The sequence below is a fragment of the Ursus maritimus genome, unplaced genomic scaffold (assembly GCF_017311325.1).
Source record: "Ursus maritimus isolate PB19 unplaced genomic scaffold, ASM1731132v1 scaffold_7, whole genome shotgun sequence".
Classification (NCBI taxonomy): Eukaryota; Metazoa; Chordata; class Mammalia; order Carnivora; family Ursidae; genus Ursus; species Ursus maritimus.
The window spans coordinates 62,965,096-62,976,604 of NW_024426885.1; positions in this window are offsets into that span (position 1 = coordinate 62,965,096).

The following is an 11,509-nucleotide window of genomic DNA, read 5'->3' on the forward strand; positions in this document are numbered from 1 at the left end:
CCAGTGGAGGGCTCTGCATCTATCCCAACAGGGGTTGAACTAGAGGAGTGGTGGTTGATTTGAAGAGGAGGAAATGATGATGAGATATTTTGGGAGCTAGAATTATAAGACCCGAGAGAGGAGTGGATTGGGTGTGTTGACTAAGGGAGAAAGAATCATCAGGGATGACTAGGGTATATGTTTGACTATGGGCAGATGCCACTACAGTTCTGGACAGAGGCTGAGGGATACTTATGGCTGGGGGGTTGGGGGGTCGGGGGGAGTTGCGGGGGGGGAGTGCTGACTTGGGCATGTTGATTGTGAGGTACCAATATAATATCCACATGGCCACAGATGGCCAAAGGCAGATGTAGGTTCACGAGGCCTGAAGTATATACCATTTGGGGGCCCTTTTAAAGAAAAAGAATGCTAGATTCAGTGTGATAGGGAATATATGTTAAGAATAAGAAACTGTAAAATTACAAAATTTTCAAAGTTGAAAAGTACCATAAAATCACAGAATTCATAGAAAATTATATTTTTATTAATTGCCTGACATATCCTTATAATGCTTTTTGTCCTATGTTTTAGGGGAGGCAACAATTTTTGGAATCCATATTTTAAATGCTAATGAATCCTTTTGGCTCGCAAATTCTTTATCTTTGTCTCTTTATATGAAACACAATTTTGTAATATTTACTATGAAGAGAAAAAAGATAATTCAGTCTTCTTTTTAACATGGTTAATCCAAATTGTTTTTTTATGATTAATTATTTCAAAAAATTTGTTATGACTTCTTACCTCACTATTGATAACATCATGTAGATTTTTAGAATTTCTATCAAATTTGAGAAAACATTTATCAAGTTTCTTTCACATATGAACTGTTTGTGTGACTGCTCTAAGCTTATGCCCTCAAACACAGGTATTATGCTAAATTCTGATTGGCATGATTCTAAAGATTCCAGGTTCCAAAAATTGTCTGATGCATTTATAGTTGTTCATGCTGTCTTAATAAGTGCATTCCTGACACACAAGAAATTCAGTTTGGATGAGGTAACGATATAATTTTACACATCTGCTACCTGGGAGGATTTCCCTCAGGTTAGCTTCTCCTCTATTACCCACTACCTACTTCCAGTTCAGGTAAGATCTCTGACCCTACACCTTCATTTCCACACGCCAAGAGAATTCACTGAATGGGCAGAGGAGTATTTCCAGAAGCTGTTGCTATATGAGGTCTGCTGGCAATGACTTGGAAGTGCTGGGGATGAAGAACCAGAGAGCACTAATCCTCAACTAAATGTATCCTCTACTCAACTTCGTCTGAGTTGAATCCCCACAATGTTCTGGTCCCGCCAGTACCACTGGGCAGGTAGGGAAATGCAACTAGTGGGGAATTGAGCTGGAAAGAAACAACAGCCTTAAAGACCTGTGGCTAACCTACCTTATTTTATGCATTTTCCAAAAACCTGTGATTATGTGAACACCTGTCTCAGAGCCCTGGAAGGGGCCTGGGCTAAGGCAGGATCCTGACACTTAGGCTTCATGAGATTCATGGTGAGTCTAACTGTTAAACCGCAAACAATTTTAAACAAAATTGGAGCCAGAAGTGATCAGGGCTGTTGAGATGATCAGGATTATTGTTTTAGTTGAATCTCTGAGGTGTTTTTGATAATTTTTTTATGGACTCCTTAAATGGTACGATAATACTGCTTATGCCTAAAATAGACCCTTCTGCCAGAATGAAAAATTTACAGTGAGAAGTAATTCTTTAAATCTTTATCTTTGTAAAGTTGTCCCAGGGCAATGGATTATGGATCAGCAAGTTAAGGAATTAATATACAAGTTTATTTTTTAATGGTGTTAAATGAATGAAGTTCTAATTTAACTCAATAAACTGTCATTTAGAATGATACAGGCCTGGGGTTTCACCTGGAATATTCTGCTTCATTTTATTACTATAATTGACAGATTCCAAAGAGCAAACTACAATAACATGCTCCTACTTTTAAAATGATACAAATGAAACATAATTTACTCTTTCTTCAAAAATGAGACAGGCACTTTCAGGTATGACAGGAAATTCAACTCTTTCAGTGCTGCTCGCCAAATATTTGAGTATTTTCTGTTCACCCGGCATTATTTGGGGGCCACTAAAGATACAAAGATGAATTAGACTGTCTGTCCTTCTTGAGCTTGAGAGGAGGGGCCAAGATAAGAAAAATACATCAGATGATTACAGTTCTTTTAGGCTAACCAGTTAAATATTTTCCTTCAGCTGATAGTTTGAACCAAGTACTAAGAGAATACAAAGTAAAGTGATGTCATATCCAGATAAGACAAAAAGGGAAAGACATCTGCTGTTTCAACATTTGGTAACTATATGGAGCCCTTATTATGTCCCAAGTGCTGGCTTAAATAATGGGTATACAAACAAGAATCAGACCCAAGCCTGCCCTTCAAAGCTTCAGGATCCAGATGGGGAAACACATACAAGAAAAAAATTTTCAAAGAGGGAAGTAGACCATTTTATTCAACAAGACAAAACAAAAACTTCTTCCTACTCCAGGGACTCAAAATGAGAGGTAGGGCCCTCAACTCCATGGTCAACTAATCTTTGAGAAAGCAGGAAAGAATATTCAATGGAAAAAAGACAGTTTCTTCAACAAATGATGTTGTTAAAATTGGACAGCCACATGCAGAAGAATGAAACTGGGCCATATTTTTACACCATACACAAAAATAGACTCAAAATGGGATGAAAGACCTGAATGTGAAACAGGAATCCATCAAAATCCTAGAGAAGAACACAGGCAGCAACCTCTTCGACCTCAGCCCCAGCAACCTCTTGCTAGATACATCTCCAAAGGCAAGGGAAACAAAAGCAAAAATGAACTATTGGGACTTCATCAAGATAAAAAGCTTTTGCACAGAAAAGGAAACAGTCAACAAACCAAAAGACAAATGGCAGAATGGGAGAAGATATTTGCAAATGTCTTACCAGATAAAGGGCTAGTATCCAAAATCTACAAAGAACTTATCAAACTCAACACCTAAAGAACAAATAATCCAAACAAGAAATGGGCAGAAGACATGAACAGACATTTCTCCAAGGAAGACATACAAATGGCCAACAGACATATGAAGAAATGCTCAACATCACTCAGCATCAGGGAAATGCAAATCAAAACCGCAATGAGAGAGAATGTCACACTGGTCAGAATGGCTAACATTAACAAATCAGGAAGTGACAATGCTGGTGAGGATGCAGAGAAAGGGGAACATTCTTACACTGTTGGTGGGAATGCAAAATGGTGCAGCCACTCTGGAGAACAGTATGGAGATTCCGCAGAAAGTTAAAAATAGATCTACCCTAACGACTCAGCAATTGCACTACTAGGTACTTACCCAACGGATATAAACATAGTGATTTGAAGGGGCACCTGCACCCCATCAACAGATGAATGGATAAAGAAGATGTGGGTATATATATATAATAGAGAAGACAATTATCATATGATTTCACTCATATGTGGAATTTATGAAACAAAACGGAAGAGCATAGGGGTAGGGAGGGAAAATAAAACAAGACAAAATCAGAGACAAACCATAAGAGACTCGTAATCATAGGAAACAAACTGAGGGTTGCTGGAGGGAAAGGGAGTGGGGGGCTGGGGTAACTGTGTGATGGGCATTAAGGAGGGCACGTGATGTAATGAGCACTGAGTTTATATAAGACTGATGAATCACTGAACTCTACTTCTGAAACTAATAATACACTATAAGTTAATTAATTGAATTTAAATTAAAAAAAATTGTGGCCAAAAAAAAAAAAATGTGAGCAGGAGGAGAAAAATTGAAGCTGTGCTATCCCAGCAAAAAGCAGAGAATGGCTGTACCATCACAGTAGTTAAAAGTTCAGGATCCTTGGGGCACCCAGGTGGCTCAGTTGGTTAAGAGGCCAACTCCTGATTTCGTCTCAGGTCATGATCTCAGGGTGCTGAGATTGAGACCCCACAAGGCTCCCCCGCTCAGTGGGGAGTCAGAGCCTGCTTGAGATTCTCTCCCTCTGGCCTTCCCCCTGCTCATTCTCTCTCTCTAAAAAAAAAAAAAAAAGTTCAGGATCAAGACTGCGTGACCTCAAATCCTGTCAAATCCTTGTTCTCCCATTAATTTTTCTGTGGCTTTGAGCAAATCACTTTATTTCTTCGTGCCTCATTTACTCAAATGAAGATGTTAGTAGTACCTGGTTGTGTCTTTTTGAGTATAAAATGAGGTAATCCATCTAACATTTCCTTAGATCTATGCCTAACCCACAGTAGGCACTTCACACGTGTGATTTTTCCTTATCGTATTGATCACTGTCTCTCACGAAAATTGCGCTGGTGGTGAGTAGTGGGACAGAGACTTGAATACACTGCTGTGGGGTCAGTGGAGAGGGGGGGAAACTCTGGAGGAGGCAGATAAGGCTTCATTCATGCTGTGACCCTTGCTTTGGATCGGGAAGGAAAGCGGATGTTATCTGTTTAAATGGGAATCGAAGGAGAGGAGCCTGCCTGGAACATCTGGGAAGGAAACAGCAGATGCAACAGACAGCGCAGCGTCCAAGAGGCACCTGGTGTGCAGGGGGTTGACGAAGGCAGCTGGGTAAAGCTGAACAAAGGGTGCATTTGAACTAATTCTTGAAATATAAGCCCAGCTTTGGCAAAGAGAAATGGAAGAAGGATTTTTGTGGGAATGATTAGGTGGGAGACATTCTAGGCAGAAAGAGGAAAAACAGGGGGCAGGTTTGGAGAATATCCGGCAGTGGGATTTGGCTGGAGGGTAAAGTGGGATAGAAGGTAAAGAGACAGAAGAGGGGAAAGAAAGAAAGAGGTTTCAGAAGTCGCTGCAGGGAAGTTTACCTACAGCACTTCAAACAATCTAAAGGGAAGGACTAAAGGTTTTTTGGTTTGATCGAGCAGGGGAGTTGTAAGATCACATTTTGTATTTAAACAGATTAACCTGGCAGTATTACATAAAGAGGACGAGTGTGGGAAAGAGGGGTGCCAGCAGAAAGGTAATGCCCTCCAGGAGTTTATCATATCTAACGCTGGGACCACTCTATAAAGCTGAAATTTATAAATCTCTGTACACCTGGTGTATTAGTAATGCTGTAAGGATACGATGAGTATGATTCCACTAGAGGGTAGTAGAGACAAATTGGTAAAATAGATGAAGCCGCTCTCAGCCCTACCTGCTACAAACCAAGTATTTTTCTTCTTGTCTATATTTTGTATAGGTTGCAGCTTAATTCAGTTATCCCATGACTGAGAAAAATATGACAAGTACATTTAGTGGGTTGTAGCTCTAGACAAGTTAATAAATTCAACATATCCATTTTCAGAAGGCAATAAGGCTGAATTAGCCAGATCAGAAAACTAGCTGGCAGTTAGCCTTTTAACAATAACCATGATCTCATTATGGCCTTGAATGGAAACTCTCCTTTTAAATTGAATCCTGAACAGTACATCCAAGTCTCTTAATTGATCATGCTTTAAAAAAAAAAAAAAAAAGATGACAATGACGAAGACAAAAGTATGATTGGTAAAGTTAATTTCATATGTACTCTTGGTTAGGCAATTTAAGTTGAAAAAAGCATATCTTTGGTATATTCATTTTCAGATAAAGTCCTAAAATATATGCTGCTATATTTTATACACATATATACACACACACTTCCTTTTGGAAAGTAATACAGCAATGAAGAGCCATAATGCCCGTACTTGGGTCATGATCCCAGGGTCCCGCATTGGGCTCACTGCTCTGCTGGGAGCCTGCTTCTTCCTCTCCCACTCCCCCTGCTTGTGTTCCCTGTCTTGCCTGCTGTCTCTCTGTCAAATAAATAAATAAAATCCTAAAAAAAATAAAGTATGGTATTTCCCTTGATCAGATGCCACACACTCAGACACATACACTGCGATTGCAAGTTTATAAGAGCATGAACTTACACTAGAAGGAAATAGACACAAATGCTCTCTTAGGGTAATGGGATGTGTGGTCATTTAAAAACATTGCCGTTCAACTAGTTTTGTGCTGTTTTTACAATGATCACTCACCAAAAGGGAAGAATATGCTGCCACTATCATTTTACTTATAATTTCAAGGTACTGTCATTTAACTAACACTTTTCAAAGCTTCACAATGTAAAGATCACTACATATTAAACCTTTAAGCAGAATAACTCTCTTCAATTACCTTTAAAAAAAGAGAGAGAGAAAGAAAGAAGGAGGGAGGAGGAAGAAAGTAGGAATTAAAATGAGACTTCTAGAATATACCTGCTATTGTATCTACAAAAAAATATCTCTGGAGTAAAATATAGTATTTTAAAAGATTTGTGAATACCTTCCTCAATAGCTTAAGGAAAGGAATACAAAGAGGCTACCAGAGCAAACAGAAATTTAAAATGGAATTTGTCCAATACCATATGATTTCACGCATGTATGGAATTTAAGAAACAAAACAGATGAACGTAGGTGAAGGGAAGGAAAAATAAAACTGGATAAAAACAGAGAGGGAGACAAACCATAAGAGACTCTAAACTCTAGGAAACAAACTGAGGGTGGCTGGAGAAGAGGCAGGTGAGGGGATGAGGTAACTGGGTGATGGGCATTAAGGAGGGCACTTGATGTAATGAGCACTGGGTGTTGTATGCAACTGATGAATCACTAAATTCTACCCCTGAAACTAATAATACACTATATGTTAACTAACTTGAATTAAATAAAAATAAATAAATAAAATGGAATTTCTCTGAATTTCAATATCAGATAGACAAGTCCTGGTGTAGGAGCAGAAGCTTTGTAGACTTGTTGAGTCATGAAAATGTCTAAGTTCAACATCCTCTTCCATCTTTAAAAACATAAGCTCCAAAACTAAAAATAACCTCATCTTCATTTTAACGGCTTCTAAATACTTGTAATGGCAACAATCATAGAATTTATAAATAGTAAATGGGTAGAGCTGATGGAGACTTAGAGATCATCTAATGAGAAATGATCAGAGTGTTAAGAAGATACGATGTTTACACTGACCAATTTTCAGAGTTTCACATACTTATTTATTTAAGTTCCTGATACTAAACAATGTAACTTTGTCAGTATGTAGGAAATACACATACGTATATATATTAAAATATGCGTGTGTGTGTAGATCAATAGATCAAGTAAATTAATTTAAATGTCTCAGTATGGTAACAATAGCTAACTTTTACAACATTCAGTCATCCATGAGCTGTGCTAAGAACTTTAAATGGACTATCTTTAAAGATGGAACAATCCTGCTGATACAGATTCTGCTTCAGATGAGGAAACTGAGTCCTAGAGAGATTAATGTTTGCCCAGTCTCAGACAGCTAATAAGAGGTAGAATGGAGACTTGAACCCAAGGATTTTCTGAACCCAAAGCACAGCTCCCCTAGCGCTGTGCAATCTTCCACTTAGACGCAATAAAACAAATATACACTCTAAGATGATAAATTATTGGAAATATTATTAACACTAATTTTGTTTAATAGAAGTTATATATTTAGTCTTCTCATACTGTGTATCTTCATGATAATTTCGTCCTCACTAGTGTCTCCTTAAAGAACAGTAGAAGTGTATCATTTTCTTTAAATAAGAATGTGATTAAACAAGGTTGAATCATTGGTTAATGGTAGAGTATTTAAAATAGTTGTTCATTATTCTTGGAACACCACAATTATTAGCTTCAGATGAAAGGGATGAAAAAAATCGAGAGCTCATTCTCAAATAGCTTTAGGTCCAGCTTTTCTCCCATCACTAGAATTTTCCACTCAAAGTACACGGTTATTTTCAGTGTTTCCAGGGCAGCAGGCTGGTGGTGACTTATGAACACAGAAGTGGAATAATGTAATGCTTGGTTCATGACACAGTCTCATCACTGGTGCATTTATGATCCTCTTTATTCATATAATTATTAATTTATAGTAATAATGTAATAAGCATCCATGAGACTATAACCCAACATTAAAACCGGGACCTTAACAGTCCTCTACACGCATGTGATCCTCTTTGCACGGTCATCTTATTCTGTCCAGCCCCAGGTAACTGCCATCCTTAATCATCATTTCCTTTGCTGGTATTTTTTTTTTTTTAAAGATTTCATTTATTTATTTAACAGAGATAGAGACAGCCAGCGAGAGAGGGAACACAAGCAGGGGGAATGGGAGAGGAAGGAGCAGGCTCACAGCAGAGGAGCCTGATGTGGGGCTTGAACCCAGAACGCCGGGATCACGCCCTGAGCCGAAGGCTGACGCCCAACCGCTGTGCCACCCAGGCGCCCCCCTTTGCTGGTATTTTTATTTGGTTTTGTCTTATCTATACGGTGTCAAAGAGTGTGTATATGTGCTTCCCCTCAACTTTTTATTTAAAATTTTTAAACCTACAATGAAGTTGAGAGTAATAATAATAAAACCTGTATACCCTTCTCTGAGATTCATCAATTATTATTATTTTGCCAAATCTGCTTTATCTTATCTTCCCCCTCTTACTGAATTATTTATTCTCAAGTAAATTACAGACACCATGACTTTACCCCAAATGCTTCACCATGCATCTCTTAAGAATGACGTTTCCTATATAACCAAAACACTACTCTGACATCTAAAGAAAGTAACACTAATTCCATAATACTTTCTAATATTCTATATGCTTTTAAATATCTATAATTTCCCCCAAAATGTCTTTTGAAGATTTAAAAAAAAACCCTGAAATCCAATCAAGACATGGGAATTGTATTTATGTCTCTTTAGTCTGTTTGAACACTGCCTTTGGTTTACTTTTTTTTATTATTTAAATTCAATTTAATTCACATATATTGTATTATTAGTTTTGGAGGTAGACTTTAATGATTCAACAGTTGCATACAACATCTAGCACTCGTTACTTCAAGTACCTTCCTTAATGCCCATCACCCAGTTACTCCACCCCTCCATCCCCCTACCCCCCTACCCCTCAGCAACCCTCAGTTCCCTATCATTAAGAGTCTCTGATGGTTTGCCTCCCTCTCTGTTTTCCTCTGATTTTATTTTCCCTTCCCTTCTCCTATGTTCATCTGTTTCTCAAATTCCCACATTCGAGTGAAATCATATGGTATTTGTATTTCTCTGTCTGACTTATTTCACTTAGCATAATACCCTCTAGTTCCATTCATGTCATTGCAAATGGCAAGATTTCATTCTTTTTTTTTTTTTTTAAAGATTTTATTTATTTATTCGACAGAGAGAGACAGCCAGCGAGAGAGGGAACACAAGCAGGGGGAGTGGGAGAGGAAGAAGCAGGCTCATAGAAGAGGAGCCTGATGTGGGGCTCGATCCCGGAACACCGGGATCACGCCCTGAGCCGAAGGCAGACGCTTAACCACTGTGCCACCCAGGCGCCCCAAGATTTCATTCTTTTGATGGCTGAGTAATATTCCATTGTATGTATATACCACAACTTCTTATCCATTCATCTGTCAATGGACATCTGGGCACTTTCCATATTGTTTTATTTTGTTTTTGATGATATTATTTGTAAGCCAGTTGTCCTGAGACAGTGTCCACATGATACATCTGATAGTTTCTTCATGGTGTCATTTACCTTGTTCCAATATTCCCTGTATTATATAAAGTCTCTTCTGTACCTGGCAGTTAGATCTAGAAGCTTGATTAAATTAAGGGTAAACACTTTTGGAAGGATACTTCCTAATGAAGTTGTGCGCTTCACGTTGTATCATGTCAAGAGGGACATGATGTAGGTTGCTCACTTCACGTCAGTGGTAACTTTTAGCTTTTTCCATTTTAAAGGTATGTCCACAGATTCTTTGATAGTCTTCCACTCATGAGATAGATCTTTATTCCCCACCCCAGCTGCCATGGCATGGGAACCCTCAGGCCACGGCTGGAACACTGAAGTCCTGCTAGTAAGTGAGCTTGGAGGTGCATTCTCTGTCAGGATTTGGTTATTAAGTTATATTTTTCAAGGACTTTGTTTACTGCGTCCAATTTTCCAATCTGTTGGCATAGGTGATAATAGTGTTCTGTTATGATATTTTATATCTCCAATATTTCTACAAATTGTTCTAATTCACAGTACTATTTGTGATTTCTCTCTTTTTTCCTTTGGTTCGATCTTGTCAGATGTTTATCTATTTCACTTGTTTTTGAAGAACTGAAGTTAGGCTTTAACATTCTTTTCTTTCTCTCTTTCTTTTTTTTTTTTTTTTTTGTAATCTCTACACCCAATGTGGCCCAAACTCATGACACCGAGATTAAGAGTCACCTACTCTACCAACTGAGCCAGCCAGGTGGCCCTTTATTAATCTTTGTTTTATACTTTGATTTCTGTTCTTATTTATATTACTTCTTTCTTCCTAACTCATTAACTTCTGGTGCCTGGTCTTTCTAATACAAGTATTAATATCTAAAATGTCCCTCAGGGGCGCCTGGCTGGCTCAGTCAGGTAAACATCTGACTTCAGCTCAGGTCTTGATCTTGGGGTCCTGGGATCAAGCCCCGAGTTGGAGTTCAGCTCACTACTCAGCGGGGAGTCTGCTTCTCCCTCTCCCCTCACTTGTGCTCTCTCTCTCAAAGAAATAAATAAAGTCTTTTAAAAAAATAAGTAAAAAATAAAATGTCCCTCATATGTACAACTGAAACTAATATAATACTGTACATTAATTATACTAAAATTAAAAAGCAAAGCAAAACAAAACAGTCTCCCCTGATAGTATCATTATTTCTGTATCCTATAAGCTTCAATGTATAGTGTTTTAACTTTTTGAACATATGGAATACAGTAAAAATAACTGTTTAAATGTCACTGTCTGCTAACTCTAATATCTGTGTCTGTCCTACTTTGTTTTCAGTTCACTTTTTTCCTTCAATATTGGTTGTATTTTCCTATTTCTTTGCATGCTTGGTAATTTTTTACTGTGTCAGACATTACGAATTTTACATTGCTGGGGGCTCGATACTTTTGTATTTCTATAAATATTTCTGAGCTTTGCTCTAGGCTTCAGATAAGTTCCTTGGAAACAGTTTGATCCTCTCCAGGGCTGCTTTTATGATTTGTTCGGCCAGACCAGAGTGTTTAGTCTGGGGCTAATTATTTCCCACTACTGTGGCAAGGTCCTTCTGAGTACTCTTCCTGTTGTCACAGAAACTGTGAGGTTTTCTAGTCTGGCAGGGCCTGGGTGAGCACTTTTTAATCCTTTGATCCTTTAGAGAGGTTGTGTTAGGGTTCTCCAGAGAGACAGAACTAATAGGCTGTATATATGTATTATTGTACACAATAATAATACAATTATATAATATGGAGTAATAATACAATAATAATAGAACCAATAGGACGTATATATGTTCTATGATATGTATTATTATTGTCAAGAAGTATAACTGTATTATTTAATCATGTTTTTATATTATGTAATTATATTATTAATATAAGGAATGGAGCATGATTATGGAGGCTGAGGAACCTCCAGAT